The sequence below is a fragment of the Dermochelys coriacea genome, chromosome 2, assembly GCF_009764565.3.
Source record: "Dermochelys coriacea isolate rDerCor1 chromosome 2, rDerCor1.pri.v4, whole genome shotgun sequence".
NCBI classification, from domain to species: Eukaryota; Metazoa; Chordata; order Testudines; family Dermochelyidae; genus Dermochelys; species Dermochelys coriacea.
The window spans coordinates 118,774,505-118,798,292 of record NC_050069.1 but is presented as its reverse complement, the minus strand read 5'-3'; the positions used below and the strand labels follow the sequence as shown (position 1 = coordinate 118,798,292).

The window sequence follows — 23,788 nt, the reverse complement described above, 5'->3', positions numbered from 1 at the left end:
AGAGAAATCCCTTTGGTTATATTCATTATCCCTTGTAAAAGTAGGTGGTGCTTAGAAGGTCATAGGATAAGTGTTGCTAAGCAGCTAAACAGAAGGATGCTAAAATTAACCCAAGTGTACTTGTAAGGGATTCTGTTCTTTTTAAGTTTGTAAATAATTTTTTAGTTTACTTACAATGATTTTTAAGTGTCAGACAAAGATCTTGGAGTGAAATCTTGGAAAAATATTTAGGCATAAATTTACTCACATAAATAGCCTATTGGGACTACTCATGTGAGTAAACTTACTCATGTGCTTAAGTGTTTGCAGGATTGGGCCCTTAATTTGTGCCCTTTACAAATGTCCTTGAAGAGTTCTGTTGCTCATTACTCTGTGAGCAATTGATGTATGTTGGATAGCAGCTTGTGCAGACAGACTTGGAAAAAGCAGCACCAAAGATTCTGCAGCAACAAGAAAACAAGTACATTCTGGTTAGTTTAGAAAAGTTTTAGATCTTTTTCTGTGCAGAAAATCCTCTAATTTTTTTGATGCCTGATAACTAAAAATGTCATATGTATTGGTTTACAGATTTAAAGTATGTGAAATCATATGACATAATTTTCTTTAAATATTGGCAAGATTTTTATTGAAAAGAGAAATATATGACTGGACCATTATTATGAATACATGTCATGATCCACAGTCTCCGTGATAATGTGACAATAAGGTTTTTTCCTAACTGATAATCGTTCCATTCTCTTAGAGGAGACTGGCAGTACTATTTTAAGTTCTGCTGAAAGTAACGAGGATGCCTACCTTTCACATCTGTTACTCTTTCACCTCCTTTCTAAATTCAAACAAAATGGTTCATAGTTTGCATTATCACCAATGTTCTTCCTTCCTTCCTCCAGCCCCCCATCACAGCTTTAGAATGCATTTCAGGAGAGCGAACTGAAGCTTTGAAAAGGGGCACTGTGTTTGCACTGTGTTCTCTTCATATAATTTTAATTATGACCATGGTATTCATATACCCTGCAACCTTGCCAAGACGTGTGTTGGGAGATCACATATAGAATTGGGAGGAGGAAGAGTGTTCTCATCAAGGAAACAATGGGACTAGCCAATTTCTTACAGTTGGCTGGGAGATCTGATTTGTTAGAGGCTGGTGTTGAAAATTAAAACGGGCTCTTCTGAGGACTGTAAAAGGAATACTTTCCATTTTTCATATCTTTGTTAAAACAGCAGTTACAATGATTATGTTTCAGTCACCATATATAAAGATGTTATGGATGAAAAATATTCCTTTAGGCAGGATGGGATCCAGACTAAGTAGAAATCCCACTCTCCCACCTTTCGCTTTTGATGATGTGCTGAAAAGTTTGATATCACTTTCCATGGGAAAAACAGAAATTTGCTTAGCTCTGCCTGGTCAGGTTCAATTAGTAGTGTTTTTACTAATTAAAATAGATGGGCTGGGCTGGGAAGTACAGTGCTATGGGATACATCCAAACAGGAGTTGGAGTTGACTTCCTTTGTTCTTCCGGTGCAGAAATCTGATGATGATGATACATCTTGGATGCAAACCAGTCATTAGCATTTCCCACCTTAAAAATTCTTTCACCCTGGCCATCAATTTGTTTCATATAGCAGCACTTTAAGGTAGGACATACATGATTTGAGAAGCTACAACTCTTAAGGCAGAACTAAAGCATCCTGTTCTTTGTTTTTGTGCTTACATGAATGATTAACTGCTTTGAAGCTAATATTAATATTGCTTTCCTGTGAAATAAAAAGTCCAGTTAGCAGGCAATTTGAAAAGATTTTCTCGTTTTCACAGTCCCATAGCAGTGGAAATGGTTCAGAGTAAACTAGACTGGAAAGGGCAATAAGACGTGTGGGCCAGATTCTGCCCTCAGTTAAACTAGAGTAAAACTGGCAGAGCTCTGTTGGTCAATGGAGTTTGTCTGAAATTACCCTGATGTAACAGAGTGGAATCTGGACCTCTGTTTCCTCTAGCAATCTGGAGGCATTCGGGTGAATCTTGTTTTTTAATGGTACTTCAGCTTTCAGTTTGTCCTGCCTACCAATCAGTACAGTAGTTGCCTGTGAATAGGTACTTTAGACAAAAGAAGTAGGTGACTGGGTGGAGACTGTTTGTTCAGTGTGATTCAAACAAGTATTTGAAAGCCTCTGTAAAGTCCTAGAGACGAGCAGCTGAATAGCTTAACTAGGATTCACCTGTAGACTCCCTGAGTTCCATCAGGATGGTATTATCCCACAGAGAAAAGCTATTGGAAACCCTTTCCCCAAGACATAGGTAGACTTGTATACTAAATAGGCACTCTGAGGGTTGTTAGATTAAGGCCTTTAACAGCTTTGATTACAACCTCCTCCCCACCCCGATGTTTGCATTACCATCAGTTTTTGTCAGGGAAGAATACTGAATGTAGTAACCCCTTGATAATCTGTATATTATTCCCTGATAACCAGAAATTTCTACGCTTAAACTCTGTACCATTCATTTTTTTTAATACATCGTCTTAATAAAATTTTTAAATTTGAATTACATTACTTAAATGTTAGCATAGGGTCTTAGCATCGTGCAAAAGAGCTTTTAGCTAACATTGGTGGATTACTTGGATTTTGTTTGTCTTTTCATCACATCAGTTTGGAGGAAGATGTGAGATTTCTATATCTTCCTGGAGGCACAATGCCTGTCAATCAGATCAACTTGATATCTCAGATTATAAACTGAAAACTAATATGTTTGGAACAAGAAGAATATTCTTTTTTTAAACTTTGAGGTACATTTTTCAGACACTTCTAAGTCACTTCTGAGGCTGTGTCTACACTAGCACTTTTGTTGGTATAACTTGTGTCGCTCAGGTGTGTGTGTGTGGGGGGGGGAACACCTGTCTGAGTGACATAAGTTACACCGACAGAAGTGCCGATGTGGATAGGTACTATCATTTATCTTTTGAAGCTGGAAGATGAATGAACTTTGATAGCTAGTTTTTAATGAGATTCTGTAGGAATTTGATTCCTTTTTGTTTTAAAGATGAGGGAAACAAAACATTAAATCCTAAAAATGCAGGTAGCCTTTGCTTTTGTCATCTGTATTTGTTTAGCTTGTTTTATTGAGGACACTGAGGATCTTTTCATCTTGTATGTGATGTAAGTGTTCAGAAGCTTGAGGTTTTATACCATGCAGCAATTCATATAAATACATTATGCACATTAAAGCAGTAAAATTTCTCCATGGGTAGGTTGTTGTTTCCATACTTCCTTTTTTTTTTTTTTTTTTTTTTAAACTCCCTATTTTATAGCTCATCCATAGAGATTTGCATTGGGTAGTCCTAGCAAACAAGATCTATTTTCTTTTGGGGGTGGGAGGGATCAGTTCAGAATTAATTTTCACAGTTGTCAGATTTGGTTGGGGGAAGCAGGAAGGAATTTACTAAAATCAGGTGGGTTTTTCTAATCTTAGAAAAAAGTGCTTGTCTTGACATAAAGAAGTCATTATGATGCCTAAGTTCTTTCAGGTTTTGAAAACCTGAGAAGCAGCCAAGATATTAATGACCCTATACTGTTCTGCATCCATGTGTGGAACTCTCCTCTAATGTCAGTGGAACTGCATGCATGCAAAGGGCAATATATGGCAATGAACTTTTAATGTGGTTGCCATGTGTAAGTCACGTGCTGTTACAGCTTTTTCCCCCCATATTCTTTTTACTCTAGTAATTTGTGTCACAGCTTGTATGTTTCACCATAGTTCACAAAACTTTTTTTTTGGTTTGTTTAAATGAAGATACTAAATTACAGTAAGAATAATTGAATGCTATAGAAGTTAGAGGTTGAAAAGGCCTCATGGATTATTAAGATATTCCATTTGCAAATGCAAGGTACACTTCCCAGATGTGGAGTATAAGTGAAATGAGGGGTAACAAGTGCTTTTCTGTGTAGATGTAATTTACACTTCATGCTATTTGAAACAACTGATCTCTTTCTCAAGAGAGCATTTGTTTTCATCCTAATGAGATGGCCCAAATGTGTCAGTTTGTACATTTATATGACTTGACTTAAAGTTGAGGCCCTGACAGCTTCTGGTAACTAATCCCACAACTTTCATGGCAGATGGGTTACTTTCCTACCCTGTAAGGTCCAATAGCAATGTTTGAATCAGTAAACATGTTAAATCTACTGTCCTCGTCCTTTTGCAATTTTAGGTAATTCTGTGCAATTTTAGGTAACTTCTGTGGTTTGTGACTGAGCAGAACTCCTGTTTAAGTCATTGGAAACTCTGCTCCATTTAAGATCTGCAGCATTTGCTCCATTCTGTCTACCTAAACTCCTAACTCCCTTCACTTTTATGGAAGAAACTTTTTTTTTTTCCTTCCTCACCTTTATTATTACTATTCTTTATTTATAAAAAGACCAGACCGCTCTGTAGCTTTGCTGTGCACAGAATGAATGTCATGCTGTCCCTAATTAGAGGCTAAATTTGAGTAGAGGGTGAAGTGTCATAGTCATAGTGGATGCCTAGTCGCTTATAAGGAAGCCATGCACATTTTAAACACTGCAGGAGGGAACCAACAGAATCTGTAAACTCTGCAGCCCTATTAACTGCAATTCAGGCAGTTTTCAAGCTCTGCTTGCAAAGCTGGTGAAATTTGTAAGCTCTTTAAGTCTAGTTGCTCTGGATTTTTCATGGTTCGTTTTCCGCCTTGAGGGGAAAAAAGCTAAGGTGACTCATCTTAAATGCTCAAAAGTCAGAAAATGAAAGTTAAGGTTTTCACAGGAACATTAAGTGGGCCATATTAAACATCTGTTGTGTGTGTGGTTGGTTGGTTGGTTGTTTTGTTTTTAATTATTCCTGCTTAGCCCTCTCCACCTGTCAGCCATGGGTACCGTTTGCCTCTGTGCTGCTTCCAAAATGTGTTTTCCCCATTCTGATTCCCTGGCAGTGGAGCTCCATTCACAGCTGTCCCTAGAACAATCTTCTGCAACCCAGAGGCTGTGTTAACCTTCCAGTGGATTTCCTGTAGGGAATGGTAGGCAGACAGTGTGTCCCAAGGGTCCAGCCTTCCTTGGAGAAAGAGTGAGAGATACACATGGAAGATTCTTTTCTCTGTGTATGGATTTAAGAGGCTTGTTTTGGGCCAGAGTATTTATTTCCAGTATTAAGTTGCTCTTACTCCAAATCCTTCAGTGTGTGGGTTCTGCATCCACTATTTGTATGCAATTGAAAACTAGTAGTCAGCTGGTAATATTCAGCACATACAGTACTCTCAGTCAGCTATACTGTAGATGTTGCATGGCCATATAAAATGTTGAGTGACCTCTTGCAGAAGTATTTTCTGGAGCCTGATCTGACCTGGTTTTCTGGAAGCTGCTCTCTTGCATGTTCTTCCTCACTCATTTAACTTACAGTAAATGTTTCCATGTCTGTGCTCATTGTGCTTCCTTTTAAAAATGTACAGTAAAGTCTTTGGACCAAAAATAGTTTGTTCTTGTTGGATGGGATGAAGACAACCACGCGTACATGTCACATGCTCAGTAACAGTTCCTAGCAAAAAGAAAAGGAGTACTTGTGGCACCTTAGAGACTAACAAATTTATTAGAGCATAAGCTTTCCTGAGCTACAGCTCACTTCATCGGATTGAGCTGTAGCTCACGAAAGCTTATGCTCTAATAAATTTGTTAGTCTCTAAGGTGCCACAAGTACTCCTTTTCTTTTTGCGAATACAGACTAACATGGCTGCTACTCTGAAACCAGTTCCTAGCAAGCGGTTTGAATACAACAGCTCCTTCCACAAACTCTCTAAATAATCAAATATTAGTTAGCGAGAGTCAAATGTTCTTTGAATAGTCCAGATGACCAATGCAAATCAATGTAACATAAGTTACTATAAATATTATCTCAATAACACCAAAATAATGCAGAAATGAGTTGGTTTAGTACTCTGTTTAGTATTTCCCAGTGTGTAGGTGTAGACATAGCAAAAAAAAAACCCTCCAAAATTGGTTCTGTCACCTTATTGGCCGACTCAGCAGAGAAGTCAGCAATTTCATGGATTAATTGAAGGAGGGCATAGATACTGAACAACTACTTGCTAAAATATCCCATCTTATTGTTTTTGCTTAACCCATCCTTTTTTCCTCTTCCATTTCTGCCAACTTGTTTATCTCCTCCATGTTTTATATCCCAATTCCTAGATTATAAATTTTTGGGGGCACAGACTCTGACATTTACCACGTTTGTCCAGTGTCTAGCACAATGTGGACCTGGTAGTCACTACTGCAATATAAATATTTAATAATAACTTCCCTTGTAAATATTTCCCTTGTAAATAAAAACAACCTTGAGGTTGTCCTAATCTTGTGCTACTATCACCCTGGCTTCTGTATGTAAACAGAGGACTTTGTTGCATCAATTGGGCACTTCTCATGAATGCTTTGTTCACACACAAAGGAAAGGCATGCCGATTTTCTGTGCAGTGGCATCAGTAAATATACATGATTAATAATCTGTAGATCGGTTGTTTAGTTTTTGGGGGTTTTTTTAAGCTTGCAGTGAGTATACTCCTAAAAATTCTGTGGGTTTTTTTTTTTTTTTTAAGTTCAGTGCACATCCATCTACTGTTTGAGTGAGTTTGGGTTGTTTTAGGCCCTGATGTAAACATGCCAAGCATTTAAAATCCTGAAATGTAGAGGCTTGAGGAAGAAACTGGGAATAGAGCAGTGTGCCATTCTCTCAATAATCACATTGTTGGTACAGTACAGAATTCTACTAAAATACTCACTCTTTCCATTCAAAACCTAATCTAACTTTCATTCCTTAGGGTGCAGCATAAATAATTCATGTTTAAGATTTTTTTTAAAAACTGCATGCCAGCTAGGGTGTATATCATATGTCCTGGTTTATAAAGTATGAAAGTATATTGAGTAATGATAATCACTAGAAACAGACCCCCCCCCCCCCAGAGAAGGCTCCATTTTAATCAGGTTACCTGGATTAAACCAAACCAAAGGTAATATATGTAAGCCTAAATACTAACTAGTTGAGTTTCAGAACTCCAGGGTTCCATTGTGTATTGGTTTCTCCAAATCAAATGCAGTTCAGTGTTACTAGAGCTGAAATAAGCTGATGTCAGATATTTGCCCATTGTGCATGACAAACAGAGGTCAAACACTTATAAGGCCAATGATACTATGACTTGAATGCATGCAGCAGGTTTCTTTTCTAAACATCTTTTGAAAAACGGTGTGACTGCATTGGTGCCATATGTAACAGAAATGCATCTTCCTTTAGCTTTAGCAAATGGATGCATCCTATCAAATTGTACTGTTGAGCATGTTTAGTCATGTTGCTGTAATAAGCTCTGAAAACAGGAATGGGTTTTGTCCTGCTGAGTTCATGAAGACTTTAGTGAATTTGACTGGCTTGTTCTAGAAACTTTCTTATGTTTGCATCAGCCCCTTTCCATTCTGGTACTGGGGCTGGGGAAGGAGGCTGAGAGTTGTATATGTCTATAACACATTTTTTCTTTAAGTAATGTACAATAGTTTTATTAATCTCAGAGTGTAATAAGTAACCATTTTAATGTTTTGTGTTTTTAATCTTTACTGTAAATTATTTTATAGGTGTCTCTCTTCCTGGCATCTCAAGATGTTAGGCGTATTGTGTGTGATGTGCAGCACTTGTGTATTTGCATTACTGGTACTCCTCTTAATCCAGATAAACTGAGCATCAGGAGCCTAACCTGTTCCTACCCTCTTTCCATCTTCCTGGCAATTCTTTTTAAAAAAAAAAAAAATGGTCTCCCTATGAAATATATGAATGTAAAATCTGCTCTTCATGTGTTGGTCATCTTCTTTAACTCTCTAACTTGTAGCAATGCAGAAGAAGCCCTTTCAGAACCCAAATATTGTTCATTAACATGTTAGGGATTTAGTGCGTCAAAGGGATGGGGAGAGGGTCATGATACCTGTTGATTGTGCCAGCCACTAATCATACAGACATTTAAATATATGCATAACTTTACTCATATGAGTTGTCCCATTAAAGTCAGTCAAACTACTTGTGGGTTAAGTTAAATTAAATTTGCCAGGACTGGGGCCTACTTTTACTTTGCAAAAAAAGTTATTTGTGTGAAGGATCTGCATCCCATACTCACTGTATGCTTTGTACTTATTTGCACATTGAAGTAAACCCTACTCAACTTGAGAAAGGGCTGCAGAATTTGGCCCACTGGGAGTTGGCTTTGAAGAAATGCTGGAATAAACGTTGCTATGTTCTTTAAAATTATGTTAAATTAGACCTCTGAAGCATACAAAAACTCCAATGCAGTGCCTGCAATATCTAAACAAAAACTGCGTAGTATTTCAATAGCTCACACACTTTTTTTTATTATTATTTTGTGCATAATTTGTTCAACGTAGCATACTGGTCCTGGGCCGCAGAGCCACAATGTGCGGGTGGGAAGATGTAAAAACAAAGGTGCCTTAAAGATCATTTTTTCACTCCCTTGATCCTGATGCAGTTCAGTGCAGGTTATCTTCCTTTTCTAGGTGTGCTGGCTGCAAATGGTCACCTGGAGTCAAAAATGCAGCTAAGGATTGACTTGGCCCATCTCCTCTAGCCACACCCTTTTGTCCCTGCAGTGCCGCTAGTAGGGTGAAGGAGGGATACCCTTAGAGTCCCTATGATGTCTCTACATCACTGAGGAATCCCCTTATGCTCATGTGACCTTCCCTGGTCTGGTTAAGTCAACTCTGTGGACAGAATAAGCAGTGATGCTGTACAAAGCAGCTACCCCAGAGAATGCACTCTGTTGCCATGGATTTGAAATGCAACCTACAGCCATCCTGTCTCCCTGGTATCTGCATCACAAAAGATACCCACCCCATAGGGTAGGTATGGTGGATTGTCATTTAAAGGTGGCCTGTCATAAGGACAACCTGGGCCTCGGATGTCTGGCAAGAAAATACAGTTGTTTCACTTATGACAGCCAAAACTTGGGGTTAACATTTTGATTGCATCTGATCTGAGGCTGGGAATTAAAGTTAGCTTTCTGCTTCAGTTTGCTTGGAAAGCAACCACTTCACCCACCCTGCAAACATGTGGGCCCGGGAGAGGAGGGAGCATCACCAGAAAGGCAGAGAGACTTGGCTCTTGGCCATGAGCAGGAGCAGCAACAGCTGTCTTCAGGGCCCCAGGAGCCAGTCACTTATGTCAGCATAGCCAACACTCCTTAAATTCTGAGGGGGAATGATTGGATGGGAATTGTGTGAAGAAAACAGAGGGCAAGACCAGGGGTTGCTTTGTATAAAGCAACCTTTGTTTGTTTGTTTTTATTCTCCTTGATACTAGGGAGACAAGATGGCTCAGAGTGTTAGTAATAAGAAGCGGTGAAGCTTTTTACCTTGCAGGTTGACATTACAAATTCAGTTCAGGGGAGCAATGAATTAAAGTCATTGCCATCAGTTAGCTGTCTGACCTTTGTGAGACAGGTGTACGTTGCAAAATTCCCCCCCTATAATTGGCACTCCGTAGAGGGGTCCTGGATTGAATATATATGAGAAGTGAATTACCTTCTTATCTGTCCTGGGAGTACTTCTTCCAGTTCAGGGCTGATACACGTTGGCAGGGGAGGCTACATTGCAGGATCTGTTCAGTCTCCTGGCTCTCAGTCCCTCACTTTTCACAAGAAGACTAAATTATCAAGGTGAAGTGCTGCATCCCCAATGCTCAGTTCAATAATAGTGTGCTGGGATGCCGTATGCCATACAATGAATAACCAATATAATCGACGTTCTTTGGGATTTTTGTCATGGTCCTCTGTCAGGCTGAAGTTTTTGTTAAGACTCAGGCTAGTTTTACTAATAGGAATAGCACATTGTATTTTCCTCCAGAAATCTCACAAGTACTTCATAAATTTTAATACTTTAGCTGTGTCAACAGCCTGCTCAGTTAGAATAAGTATTATCTCCATTTTTGCAACTGGGAAAGTGGCACAGAGATGATCCCAGTCTTGTACCTGAACCAGTAGGTCATACTTCCTGTCTAGGAAGCTGAACACACAAAACTGTAGGTTCATAGGCAACCATCATTTAATAGGTGGCATACAAGTACTAATAGAACTGAGAAATCTAGTCATTGCTAATATATTGGATCTAGCTTCCAACTGATGCGTGGTGGAACGTTGTGAATTATTTGCATTTAAAAAGTGAGATTTTGTATTTGTGAAAGGAGACAGGTCCACTGTTGTCAACCCTTCTCACCATTCACACCAGAGCCTGAGTAAATGCATGGACCTTTAAACCAGTCCATGATCTGAAATCTTACAAACTTTGGCCTCTCTGATTAATGAGGGAAAGACGTTTCAGAGTTAATGGACCTCTGCTGGAAAAGCCAGCCCAACAACTCCCCTTGATGTTCGGATGTAGGGACTTTGAGTGAGAATGCATCAGCTGACTTAATGTACTGATGCACAGAGCGCAAGAATGGAGTCGGTACACTGTCCATGTCTGAACAAAGAGATGTAGAGGTTTGTGCCCAAACTGACCGTATGTTATCTCAAATTGCATCACTGAAACCACTGTAGGAGACAGTGACTGCTCAATATTTTTATTTAATGCTGTTACATTACCAACCAGAGACTGCAATTAGGATTGCTAGGTGGTACAGAGACGCATACTAAAGCACTGCCCTTGTCTGGAAGAGTTTACAGATACAGATTGAAAAGTAGGAGTGACGAAATAGAACACTGCAAGATGGAGCCATCAGAATAGCTGCAAAACAACCAAGATGATAGTGATAGGTAATCTTTGGTCTTGTCCTGACTAGGATTTAAAGATACGTTGCTAGAACATGTTAGCCAACTTTCTAACTAACTCTTTTAAAAGTCTAGAGTGGACAAGGCACACAGCTTTTAACAGCTGCTGAAGTGGTTGAGTTAAAGCTTCTGTGGAGTCAAGGGTTTACCTTGAACAGCTGACACCTGTTAAAACTACAACTTGCCTTGTTTATGCTGGGATTTTAACTTGTTAAAAATATACCTTTTTGTCTCCTAACGAAGATAAGTCCATAGTCAGACATCAAGGAATGCTAAGGACTACAGCCAGGGTTCTCTCTCCACCGTCATCTCAATAAACTTGTCCAATAGAGGCAGACTGGACACAGGAAGATAGCACAATCATTAGGGGCTGTCCATAAATTACATACATGTTTTTTGGTGGGGTTTTTTCAAGACGCTCTCTTTCCCCCTCCCGCTCCCCCATAACACTGAGACAAACACACAGACTTAAGGATCCCCTCCCCCAGTGCATTATGTAATTTATGGACAGCCTTTTAACATCAGGATATGGATAATTTGATCAAGGGCCTAATTATTTGAGTGATTCCTGATCCCTGCCCTCCTTCTGAGAGGTACCGTTAATTGACGAGAACAGTGTACCCAGTATCCCCCCACTGGATTTCTTCCTCCCCACCCCAATGGTAGCCTGAAGCTTTCTAAGCACAACTAGAACCCTATGGAATGAAACTTGGCCAGACACAATAGGCATTTATCCTGTCCAGACGGGGTGCCCCTGCGGACACCATCCACATCCATGTGGTACTAGCTATAAAAAGTTAGAAAACTCATCAAAACAGAGAAATACTTGAGTGTTTGCAGGTGATAGAAGCAGGGATTCACCAATCTACTGTGGTCTAAAAATTCGGCATAGGAATTGCACAGACTTGCTTAAAAAAAGGTTTATTGCTAAAACTCTTTTCTACTCCCGTCCCATTATGTTTATAATCTCTCAGCATATTTGTATATCACATCTTTGAGGTCTCTGGGGCAGGGACCTGTCTCTCTGTTCTATATGGGAATTAGCACTCTTTGGGACTGGAACAAATAAGAAAGCTTAAAAGAAGTTTTCCAAAGGAAATTATTTTGCTTTTCACACTATCTAAAATAACCCCACTTATTTTTATAGACCCTTATCCACTGAAGGATACCAAAGTGCTTTACAACTGTATAGATATATTATGCTACTGAAATGCAGCCACCTCTAGAGTGAAAGATGGGGAGCAAAGAGATGTATTGGCCAGGTCACCAGGAGGAAAACCCTTTCTTTATGAAAAGTGCTCTGCACTTTATAATGCTGACATAAACCAGAAAAGGAACCTTGGCTTCTAAAGTCTCTTTTTAACCCACACACATTATACTGCATGATTCTCAGTTTGCCTGTGGTTGATGAAAAGACTTAGTCAGTCTTGCTAAAGCTTGGCATTTAGCTGTAAATAGTGCAAATTTTAATGTCTGGGTGTCCGAGTCTCCTGAGTAGTAAAGGTATCTTTACTGGGTGTAAGAAAATAGCTACTTTTAAAAACAGAATTCTGTTGTTGTTTGTTGAACCCTGGATACTACTCTTGTATTCAGCTTATTGAGTATAAAGGCTGTATTCAGTTTCTTAGTGTTAAAAGTGTTTTATAGATCTCTTTAAAAGTAGCAGAATTGGGTCCCAGCTATAATTATGCCATTGCACTGCTTTATAGTGGAGGCTGAATTTTCACTGCATCTCTATGTAAAACCAGTTTTTTAGCCCAGCATCTACAGTACAGTATGTCTGTTAAATGAAGTGAAGGATCAGCTAAACAAAGTGAAGTTTTCATTTTAGGGGATCCTGACTTAAGCTGCCAACCATGCTTGTTGGTATGACCCATGAATTTCTTTACTTTTGGATTCAAGATTGGTTTTAAGGCACTCTGGTAGCGCTCTGTGTAATTGCTGTCCTGGGGGTTGAGTAGTTCACGTGAGGGCTAAGGAATTGAGCCCTAAACTGGCATGGACTTGGACTGTGGGCTTGGCTTCTGCTTTCACATGCGTAATCAGGAGTGACTGTATTTGACAGTTGAGTTCCAGGATGTAAAAAACAATGTGAAAGTAGACCCTGGCTGTGTGCTAACTGCATTATTCTCAAGGTATGTAACTTAGACAACGAGATGTTTTTATGTTTGTTTAATAGCTGCAACCCAGGAGACAAGAACATACCTGCATGGCCCAATCCCCTCGCATTCTGGCCGAGTAGTAGGCTGAACATTGGGTATCTTTGTTGAGGGGCTGTAGGAGAAAGAGATGTCTTCCTACCCCTTACTGTCCCTCACTGCCCAAGTCCCAGAGTCACTCTACCAAGGTTACTTCAACTCATCAGCTGACCTAGCCTTCCAGCATGCCTCTGTTGCTTGGGATGGGCCATGGAATCCACACAGCTGTGCATCCCAATAGCTCCTTGTTGCACTGCAGGGAGCTTCTGCTAAATTGTGCTTTGTGGTGTACGCTTCTAAACCCTGTGCGGGGTTGGGCACCCAAAGCCATCATCTGTGCAAAGAAATCGCATCTGTTCTGCTACTGGGGCATGGACCTTTGCAGCCATGGAGTTGGAGGATGATTTTGCTATGTCATGCAGGTACAGTGCATCCCTTTTTATAAGGTGCTTTGTTAAACTTTTGATATAAACCATCTATATTCTGACTTGCAACTCCATTAAAGTTAATTGCAGTTTTCCTCTCTGACTTCCACCAGTTGGTAGGTGCTTTCTTACCATTTAATGCTGGTAGCACACCGAAAGAAAGGCAGACGCATTAGTTGAAGGCTTTTACATGGGTTCACAACTTCTTCACCTGTCCTTCCATTTGAGACAAACTGTGATGTTTGCCTTCCAAGCTGCTATTTCACACAACTTCTTCACCAGTCAGAGGTGAATACGCACAGCAGGGTATGAAAGGATATGCTGATGAATCATAGAGGCACTTCTATAGTAGGGAAAAATCCTAAATGGATTTCTCTGGGTGCTAGAGGGATGTTTTGTTCTTGGAGATGTCTTTTTCTTATCTTTCATACTTAGGTTGGAGGGAGGGACAAAATAGCTTTCTTTCTCTATTTTGATATCCGGGAAGTCCATAATGATGAATTAGTGACCTCACTATTATTTCTTGGCCACCGAGTGTACCTGTGACATCACTGTGACCATTGTATGAATACGTCTGAGAGCCCTCCCTCATCCCATTCCCTCACCCAATCACCACCACCACCACTCCTCAGATACTAATCTCTTTGCTAGCAGGTGGAATACAGAAGTTTTATTGCTGTTGAAAATTGCTTTTTAAGTAGTTTCTTTTTTTATTTTAAGTTTTGTGGGGAGAAGGATAGCTCAGTGGTTTGAGCATTGGCCTGCTAAACCCAGGGTTGTGAGTTCAAACCTTGAGGGGGCCATTTAGGGATCTAGGCCAAAAATTGGGGATTGGCCCTGCTCTGAGCAGGGGGATGGACTAGATGACCTCATGAGGTCCCTTCCAACTCTGATATTCTATGATTCTATGACAATCTGTTTAAATCACACGTAAGTCATAAAAAGACTCCTCTCCCATACCCCCCCAGACATTGTATTGTTTTGTTTTACTACCGAAGATTGTGGTCCAAGTTTGGTTTGGGTATACCAGGGTATATCTGGAGTAACTTCGTTCAAGTCAGTTACTCCAAGTAAACCTGTGTAACGAGCAGAATTTTGTCTTCTGTATCAACAGTTCATTTAAGCCATCTCTAAGGGCATGTCTACACGTACCTCCGGAGCGATTGATCCAGCGGGGGTCGATTTATCGCGTCTAGTGAAGACGCGATAAATCGACCACCAAGCACTCTCCCGTCGACTCCAGAACTTCACTGGAGGGAGAAGCGTAGGTGGAGTCAATGGGGGAGCAGCAGCAGTCAACCTACCGCAGTGAAGACACCGTGGTAAGTAGCTCTAAGTACGTCAACTTCAGCTACGCTATTTTCATAGCTGAAGTTGCGTAACTTAGACCAACTTAGCTCATGCCTCTTCTCCCCTCCTCCCTCCCCCCCAGTGTAGACCAGGCCTCTCAGTAACTCCTAAGGTTGTAGCATATATTTGAGCAACTGTTGTACATGTAAGCTCATGTTATAAGGTGCATGCAGGGGTCCCCAACGCGGTGCCCGTGGGCACAATGGCACCCGCTGGGGCAGTTGTGTGCGCCTGCAGGACACCATGCCGCCGCCAAGCAAGGCTGCCGGAGAATCACCCGCTGAAATGCTGCCAGGAAGCGCTGCTGTTTCTCGGCAGCATTTCAGCGGCGACGCTTCTTTCCGCTGCCGCTTCTCAGCAGTGGGGTGTCTGACGCTCGCCAAAGTCTTCTGGGAATAGGAATGTGCTATTCCCACGGAAAGGTTGGGAACCACTGATTTAAGGTGTGGTAAAAGCCAAGTAACACTGAACACCTTAATATAAGAGTGCAATAATTCTCTTAGAAATGTGCTTCATGGATTGTGTTAGTGCAGATTAAGTGTAGTAATAAAACATGGAGTATGGAGAAGTGTTGAAGCCTGCATATTATTGATCTAGACGATCTATGATATAATAATCTATCACAAAGGTTCATTTGTTTCTAAATTTCTAAAAGTTTATTTTATAACTACTTAGGGCAAGATGATGTAAAACCAGAAAACTCACAATAAAGTCTAAATCTTCATCCTAAACACACCACCTTCATATGTAGATATTGCAGCTGCCTGCCTATAGGCTCTGCTGCTCTGGGCAGTTTTGTGTAGCATGTGTACTGCAGTGCTTCTAGTACAAAGGAGTAAATTAGAAAAGTTCTGTCCTAACCTCTTTCCATGGCTTCTTTTAAGCTGAATCTTCACCACTGTTCTAATATGTTGGTTGTTTGGGTGGAGGTGTGATTTTTTTTTTTTTTTGTTTGCTTCAATAATTTTTACATCTATGATACAAGAAGCAATGATGAGTAGATATACAGAAGATATTTTTTTAAAATACTGTGATTTTTCTAGAACTAACATTTTGAGATGAATAGAAGTCGAAGCTACAGTTGCATACAGTGTGAGACCAATAACTGATGTATGTGGAGTTTTTTGTTTTTTTCTTTCCGTAGGAAAACAGACTTTATATTGTGAAGGAGAGGCTGCTTCATAGATGCAAAATTAAATGGTAGTTCATTTCAGACATCTTAACATGGACGACATTTTGTTTTGGGTCATGTTATTTTTATATAAACCATGCATAGTTTCATGAAGTATATAGGCAGTAATTTCTCCCTTTTCCCACCTCCACTAATGTTGAGAATTAGACTGTTTTGCCAAGTGAGTAAACAGACCCAGTTCCTTAAAACCAGTTCAGCACCAGGAGGCCTGAATTTGCATTCCAGAATACAAAGACATAAAGACAAAATTTGTTTAGCACCATCTGTGTGAGCAATTATACCTTTCACTTACCTGTTCGATTTTTTTAAAATATTAAAAATAGACATTTCTGTTAAAAACTGTTACTAAGAACAGCTGTTTTGGTTCCACTCTTTCCTTAATAAGCTAAATTGATTATTTAGTGTTTGCCATTTGCCTTTTTTCCTCAGCTGCAGAGCATATATTCCCCAAGAATTAAATTTCATTTCTATGGAATGCTTAGTTTTAGATGTGCTTTTTCAAATTTGGAGACAGTATCCACTAGGGGTTAGAGCAAAGGTCTGGGAGTCTGGACACCTGGGTTGTTTTGATGACTGACTGTTGTTGGCTTGCTGTGTAGCCTTAGGCAAATTGCCTAACTTCTGTGCCGGAGGCCTGATCTCCACACAGTTTTGTGTAACTATGTCAGGGATGTGATATTTATTTATTTAATTTATAACCAATATAGTTATACCGATACAGCCCCTAGTTATCCTACTATAACTTATATCACTTCCTCTATGGGAATAAGCTATAAAGGTATAAGCACTTTTTCATCCCCGTAATACTGCCTCCATGCAAGAGTGATTGTACAGCTTTAATGATACCAGTATAATTAAAGGTTTCAGAGTAGCAGCCGTGTTAGTCTGTATTCGCAAAAAGAAAAGGAGTACTTGTGGCACCTTAGAGACTAGCAAATTTATTTGAGCATAAGCTTTCATGAGCTACAGCTCATTTCATCCAATGAGGTGAGCTGTAGCTCACGAAAGCTTATGCTCAAATAAATTTGCTAGTCTCTAAGGTGCCACAAGTACTCCTTTTCAGTATAGTTAAAGTGGTGCAACTTTTCTGTATAGACAAGGCTTGAGTTTCCCTCTCTGTAAAATGTGAATATCCTTTATAAAGCACTTTGCACCAGAGGAAATGCACTTCAAAAGTGCAAAGTAATTATTTGTAGCAGTAGTAATGTTGTATGGTTTCAAGCCTTTTGTATTTGATGAGAGGCTAGTATGAAAAGAACTTGGAAATCAGCTCTCAGAAAGGAAAAGGACAAGCTAACCTTGGCACCTGGGGCCCTGGCTATTGTGCTTCATAAAGGAAGTGAAACATGTTGAGCTCCCTGACGTGATATTCTCACAGAAGATGGAGGAAGTTGCTACAGTTGAAGCTGTAATTCTGGATCTCTTCTTGCTTCGTTTAAGGGGGTGGGGTAGGGAAGGAGGGTTACACAAAGCGCAAAAAAAAAAAAAGAAGCCACACACAAAGTTAGATAAGTTGCTGACAAAACTGCTAATGGACGTTGTTTGGGAGGGAGGGGCTGTAGAACAGAGAATGTTTCCTCTGCTGGCTGTTTACGAAGAGAAAGGTAATGAGGGAGGCAGCAGGGGAGTGATGGAGGAGAGAATAGAATGGCTGCTTCTCTCTCTCTCTAGTTGCTGACTAAACAGTTCTGTCAGCTGGCAGTCGACACAGCCTGAGGATTTGAGATAGCTCCTGGAGGGTGGGGATGGTTACAGGGGGGAAGGGCTGGTAGTGCTTCAGCAGCAACTGCTGCTTCTGCAGCTCAGTTGCAGTTCAGAGAAGTTTTTTAAACCATGAAGAATACTCACGGCACTGAATTTCCTGGAGTTTGTGTGTGTGTGTCGTTTTCACTTGCTAAGTATTTAAGCAATATCTTTTAAAAGAAGAAACTCGAGGGTTTGTCTACACTGGAGATTTTTCTAGTTATGCTGGTTTAATTAAACAGAGAGAACTTCCCGTCTGGCCACTCTGATTCCAGAATAAGAGGAGCTTTTTGGGGGGTTAATTTAAACCACTTCCAGAGTGACACAAGCTAAACTGCAAAAAGCCAGTCTTGGGCTGTCTACACGACAGATCTCACAGCGGCACAGCTGTATCTCTGCAGCTGCGCTGCTGTAAGATCTCCTGTGTAACTGCTGTATGGCAACGGGAGAGAGCTCTTCTCTCAGCATAATCAAACCACCCTCAACGAACGGCAGTAGCCATATTGGGAGGACAGCGTCTCCTACTGAGATAGTGCTGTCCACACCGGGGCTTTTGTTGGTGAAACTTCTATCGATCAGGGGTGTGAAAAAACACCTACACCTTGACTGGCAAGTTTTACCAACAGAAGTGCTAGTGTCGACGTACTCTTATTTCAGAATAAGGCTATCCTGTTAAATCAGCGAAACAGTTTTAGCTACCCCTTAAAGTTAAAGTAGCCTTCTTGGATTTGTAGGAAGAAATAGTTCTCTATCAAGGCTATGATGTATGCAGTGTTGTTGTAGCTGTGTAAGTCCCAGGACATTAGTGAGACAAGGTGGGTGAGGGAATATCTTTTATTGGACCAGCTTCTGTTAGTGAAAGAGACAAGCTTGTACAGAGCTCTCCTTCAGTTCTGGGCTGTGTGAAGAGTTCTCTGTAAGCTAGAAAGTTTCTCTCTTCAATAGAAGTTGCTCCAATAAAAGATATTCCCTCACCCCACCTTGTCTTTCTAAGGCTATGATGTGGCAGCACTAGAGTCATTTTAATGATCCCTTCATTCTGCTAGAACTAACGCTATTTTTCATACAGATGACTGTCGGAAGCATATCATAAGGATGGAATAAGATCCTCGAGTTGTTTCCTCTTTCAGTCATGTGCTTGCTTTCTTTGTTTTGTAGCTGTAAGTAAAGGATGGGTGAATGTGAATCACTTTATACCAGTTAACTCCTCTTCCTTATGACTCTGCAATGAGCAAGATAGTGAGTCTCTGTCTTGACAGGTGAAAAAGGGAGTGTTTCAGTTGAGCTCAATTGTGTTAGCTAAACTCAATAGAAAAAGCACTCAATGCTTGTTAAGATTCAGGCTGATACATTGGAAGCCATTTTAACTGGCCATGCACAGCTTCAACTGTGTTAGCCTCTACATCCTAAGAAGTGTTAAGAGAGCTTTTTTGGTCCTGCTAAGCCAACTGGATGATTGAAAAGCACACACTCATTTTGCCAATCAAGACAGAGGTAGAGAGACACAGGAGCTAATGTTCCAGTGCTGGCTAGTAATAAAGCACTGATGTTATGGTTGGTATAATTTGCTGTTGTGGATTTTAAATCTTTTTAATTCTTATCTGCCAAAGGAAATTCCTCATGCATCAAGAAATAAGAATGTGTTCCCAAAGAGCTGTCAAGTTTGTAGAAACTTTTCTGTTGTGATGTGGAAACCTGTATAACGCCACATAGTTTTAATTCATTTCACCTTCACACCATGCCCATCCATCACTTCAGCACAGTTCTCAAAATTGGCGAATTTTGTTTGCCTTACTTCATAACTTAGAGGTGTGTTAGTTGGTACACACAAGTTAAACAGTGGTATTTTCATAGTACTTTGCATTCCTGTGTTGAAAGACCTGAAAGACATGCTTGCTGGCAGTTGGATTTTAGTTCCCTGTTGATCTAGACTAATTAGGTGTTTGCTGCTTGATGTGGAGATGCTATAAAATACATTAGTGATTGTTGCACTTAAGTGCATAATTACTGACTTAATTATTCCACAGTGCCCTGTTCTCTTTAAACACTAAAATAATTTACCTTGCATTTAAATAAAATAAAATAAAATCAGCACTTTTGCTACTTTTTTTTTTTAAGAGGATTTTAGGATTCACATTTGTATTGAATCTTCTAAGTTCAACATATTTGTTTTTACCTATCACAAAAGGAGAGAGAAATCCCCTGGGAAAGAAAATTAATCTGTTGTAAAACTGCTCATAGTTTTAGCCATTATTGTTCTGCAAGATCAAATTCTTGCTAGTGTACATTTATTTACATGTCTACAAAATAGCCATGATAGTCAAATGGGTCATGATGCTTCAAAAACTGAATTCAATTGTACCCCATTTCTCCTACTACTGTACCCTTGCTCTAGGGCCTGATTTTCAGAAATACTGAGCAGCTAGACATTGCTGCGAGCCCTTTTGAAAATCAGGCTTGTTGTATGTTGGATAGAAAGTTATGTAGGCCTAGGTAAACAATTTTTAAAAATATTTTGATATGTTCATAAAACTTCAGTGAGTGTTTCTTCAAAGCTGAACACTTGCATTTTGTTGAATAAAATTGTTTAAATAGTTTACTTGGTGCACAAGATGTAAAAGGCAATTAGAAAATAATTTAGATTATCTATGAAAAGAGAGTTTGTCACTGAACTGGGAGACTGGTTTGACCTTCTTAGCCTTATGAGCTTGTCTGTGGTTTCCAGCCAAAGGCTCTCACTTTGAGAGAGCCTCACTTTTAGTGCTGAACTATTTTTTGACGCACTGAATGAATGCAATATGTTAACACTCCTGTAAGTCCCAGAATTGCTTGGCTGCCCCTTGCCCTGCCTGCCTCATACTGGCTGAAAAGGTACCATTGTTTGCTCTGCAAACAGTGGGTGATGTTTGTTTCCAAGGTGACTGTGATTCTATTGCAGCCGTTTAGTACAAAAAAAAAAGTTGGTTTTACGCACCTGAGAGCATCCTGCTCTGACAAAAGGACAATGGGGGCAGAAAAGAGACAAGGTGGTGAGTTTTCTGGTAGTGCTGTAAATGGCTGTAAAAAGATAGAGATGTGGGCATTTGAAGAACTAACATGCAAAATGTCAGTTAGCTAGAACTAAGAGTGGTGATGTATATTTCTTAGCATGACCCCAATATATTGTTAAAACCAAAACTGTAGAGTAAGCCTGTCAAAAATACTTAAATTATTATTTATTGTATTTTAAAAGTGCTTGAGTGAAGATAAGCACTTTATGAGAAGGCCCTACTTCCCTTCTTAACTAACGTGATCAGGCAGCTGCTGAAATGTTAAACCTTGTAGTTTGTTTGAACAGCCAAAATAATATCGTTTTCTCCTATGAAACAGACAAAAAGTATGTATGTATGTATGCATTTATTTATTTATTTATTTTAAAAAAGAGGTTTGGAAGGTTTTGTTACAGGAGGGATGTATAAAATTTCCAACTGAAAAAGTGGAAAAAGGAATTCAGTAATTCTGCTAAGCCTTTCTGGACATATAGATGTTTTTAAAACATCTACTTTGGGTTAAATTATGCATCCCACAGAAAGTAGGCCACAGTCACCAATACTTGATTTCCCTTTTTCTTTTATGTGTTCTAGAAAACAAACTTAATTGTTACTTTTTTATCAAACTTTGAGTATGAGTCTCACAGTATCAGTGACTAATTCAAACAATTGAAGAGATGGATTTAAAGTTCTTGTTCTGTTTTCATTTATTTTTTCCCCCGACTATTGACACTTGTATTTGGGCAGTGAAAAAGCTTAGTTAAGAAGTAAAATGTATGCACTTTTTTTTTTTTTTTTAATTGGTCATGGATGCTGTTAGCAGAACTTTGCCTTTCTTTTCCCCCTATCAGGTTTAGTACAGTTCATACGCAGGTTTCAGTAAACATTAACCACTTTTATCAGGCCTCGTAGCATGCTAAATGGTTAGCAAAGAGCATGTGCCGAGAGAGACAGATGAAATGTACAAGTCCAAGGTCAAAAGGATGGTAGATTTTTCTTTATTTTAACAAGAGGCAGAGATGACTACAGTTTGTGAAAAGGGTCGATTTGTGTTTTTTTACTTTTTTTTTTTTTTAAAAAAAAAGGCAGGTTTTTCTCCTTTTTATCTTTCATTGAAACAAAAGTGTTCAAGTGTAATTTAACGTGTGTGTGTTGGTTATAGTGGATTTCTTCTGATTTTTCTGTCCTAACACACTACTTCAGAGAATGACAAATTTAACTTTTCAACAACTTTGTTCAAAATTGGGCCTGCTCCTATATAGCAATGACAAACTGCCCATTAATTTAAATGGTGCAAGATGGAGCCCAAAGAGCAAAAGAAATCTTAGCTCCCATTAAGAAATGTTGGGAAATCATCCTGATTAGAAACTGGGTTTAGAAGAATCTTTTCTCCTCTTAGATAAGGTGAAGATTTTCTTGGATTGCCCTTTCTTTCTTTTTTTTTTTCTTAATTGTATCGGTAATACAGTACTACTGAATTCTCTGTAAAGTAACATATACACTGAACAGCTGAGAAACGAAAATTAGGTAAATTGTGATTGCAGTGATTTAATTATATGAGGTATCAAAGAAACAGTAATCAGAACACAAAGCAAGGCCTGCCATAATAATAACTTTTGAAATATAAGGTGCAAATGGTCAAGTACTTAGTATTTAATTAAAATTATTTATTATGCTAATCAATACACCTGATCCCCCACCTCCAGCCAAAGAACAGTTTAGTTAAATTATTTTAATGCTCGTTTTGATTTTTGTTTTCTAGGAAACATTATGTAAAGATTATGACTAAGCAGAAAGTTGTAGCCCGACCTTAAATCTTCAAAAATTTAAAAAAAAAAAAAAATCAAAAAAACCCAAACCTACAGCAACCCAAATCCACTATAAATTAAATGATTGAAATTTGAGGAACTCTCTGCCGTACAAACATGGCCTTCAAATAAGTATCATGTATGTATAGTTAAAATCTTATCTTTTTGTGTATTTGGTGATGAAAATAGATTCAGTGCAGGAAACTAGAGGAATCTCATATAGAAATATTAGCTGCCTCACTCAGCAAACCGCTTCCTTGAGCTTGAGCATTTTGGGGCAGCGGGATACAGTTTTTCTGTGGCAGGGCATGTTTTGAATGCTTTGGGTCAGATTCTCCTCTTACATATTGGAGTGTAAATCAGGATTGACTCCATTAAAGTCAGTGGAGTCACACCAGTATGAAAGAGGAGGATCAGATACCTTTGTTCTACCTTAAGTTGGGGGATGTGAAGAAGAGGACGAGAGGGGCATTCTAACTGAAATGAGTTACACGTGCATACAGCTTGTTTTAACTCAAACCCATCTATCATAAGCTAAAACAAGATGGTTCAAGTTTTAATTTTTTGTTTGCTTTTCATATTTTGCCTTGGGAGTGAGGTGGGGTGGGGGAAGAGAGAGAAACTGCAGATGTGTCAGGCTGGATTTGTGATGTCTAAAGTTTCTGATATGCTGTGAGAACACTGTAAAGTTCTCTCTTGCTCTCTCGGTGATGGATGACACCTTCTGCTGTAACAGTGCACTGCTGTCAGTCAGTGGACCGAGAGCAGGGCAGAACAGCTGGGTGGAGCATAATGATTGGTCCAGAAGCGCCACATGAGGAAGGGAGGAGGGAAGCTACTGCTGCTACAGTTGGCCAATGCTCTTTCCTTGTACTTTGGCCTGCATCTTCATGCCTGTAGCTCTGTACTGAAGTGGGGGGAGAGGGAGGGAGAGAGAGAGAGAGAGAGAGAGAGATTAGTTTTAAAGACAGTCTTGCAATTGCAACCTTTTTAGTGATGCATTATTTCATCTAAACATACAAAGAACTTGCTGTGGTTTTGATCTTAAATAACAGCAACATTTAACAAATCACCATAAACAAGTAAAGTAAGAAACTGCAAAAAGTTGCGTGTTTCAGACAGGATTTTTTTTTTTTAACCTGCTTGTAAAATGACTTTTCAATTAGTATTATTGTAATCATTTCTGCAAATATAATACAAATTTTATTTCAATAAAATTGTACTGA

The 23,788-nt window shown here is 39.4% G+C and overlaps 1 protein-coding gene and 1 long non-coding RNA gene across 8 annotated transcripts in view; both read left to right on the top strand.

The window, feature by feature from the left end:
- The window catches only part of RREB1 (ras responsive element binding protein 1), a 141,350-nt gene that overhangs the window by 4,863 nt on the left and 112,699 nt on the right, over positions 1-23,788 (top strand). The window lies entirely within an intron of this gene.
- LOC122458776 lies at positions 16,418-21,807 on the top strand. The gene is made up of 2 exons (XR_006279022.1): positions 16,418-16,842; positions 17,057-21,807. It is a non-coding gene; the product is annotated as an uncharacterized LOC122458776 (long non-coding RNA).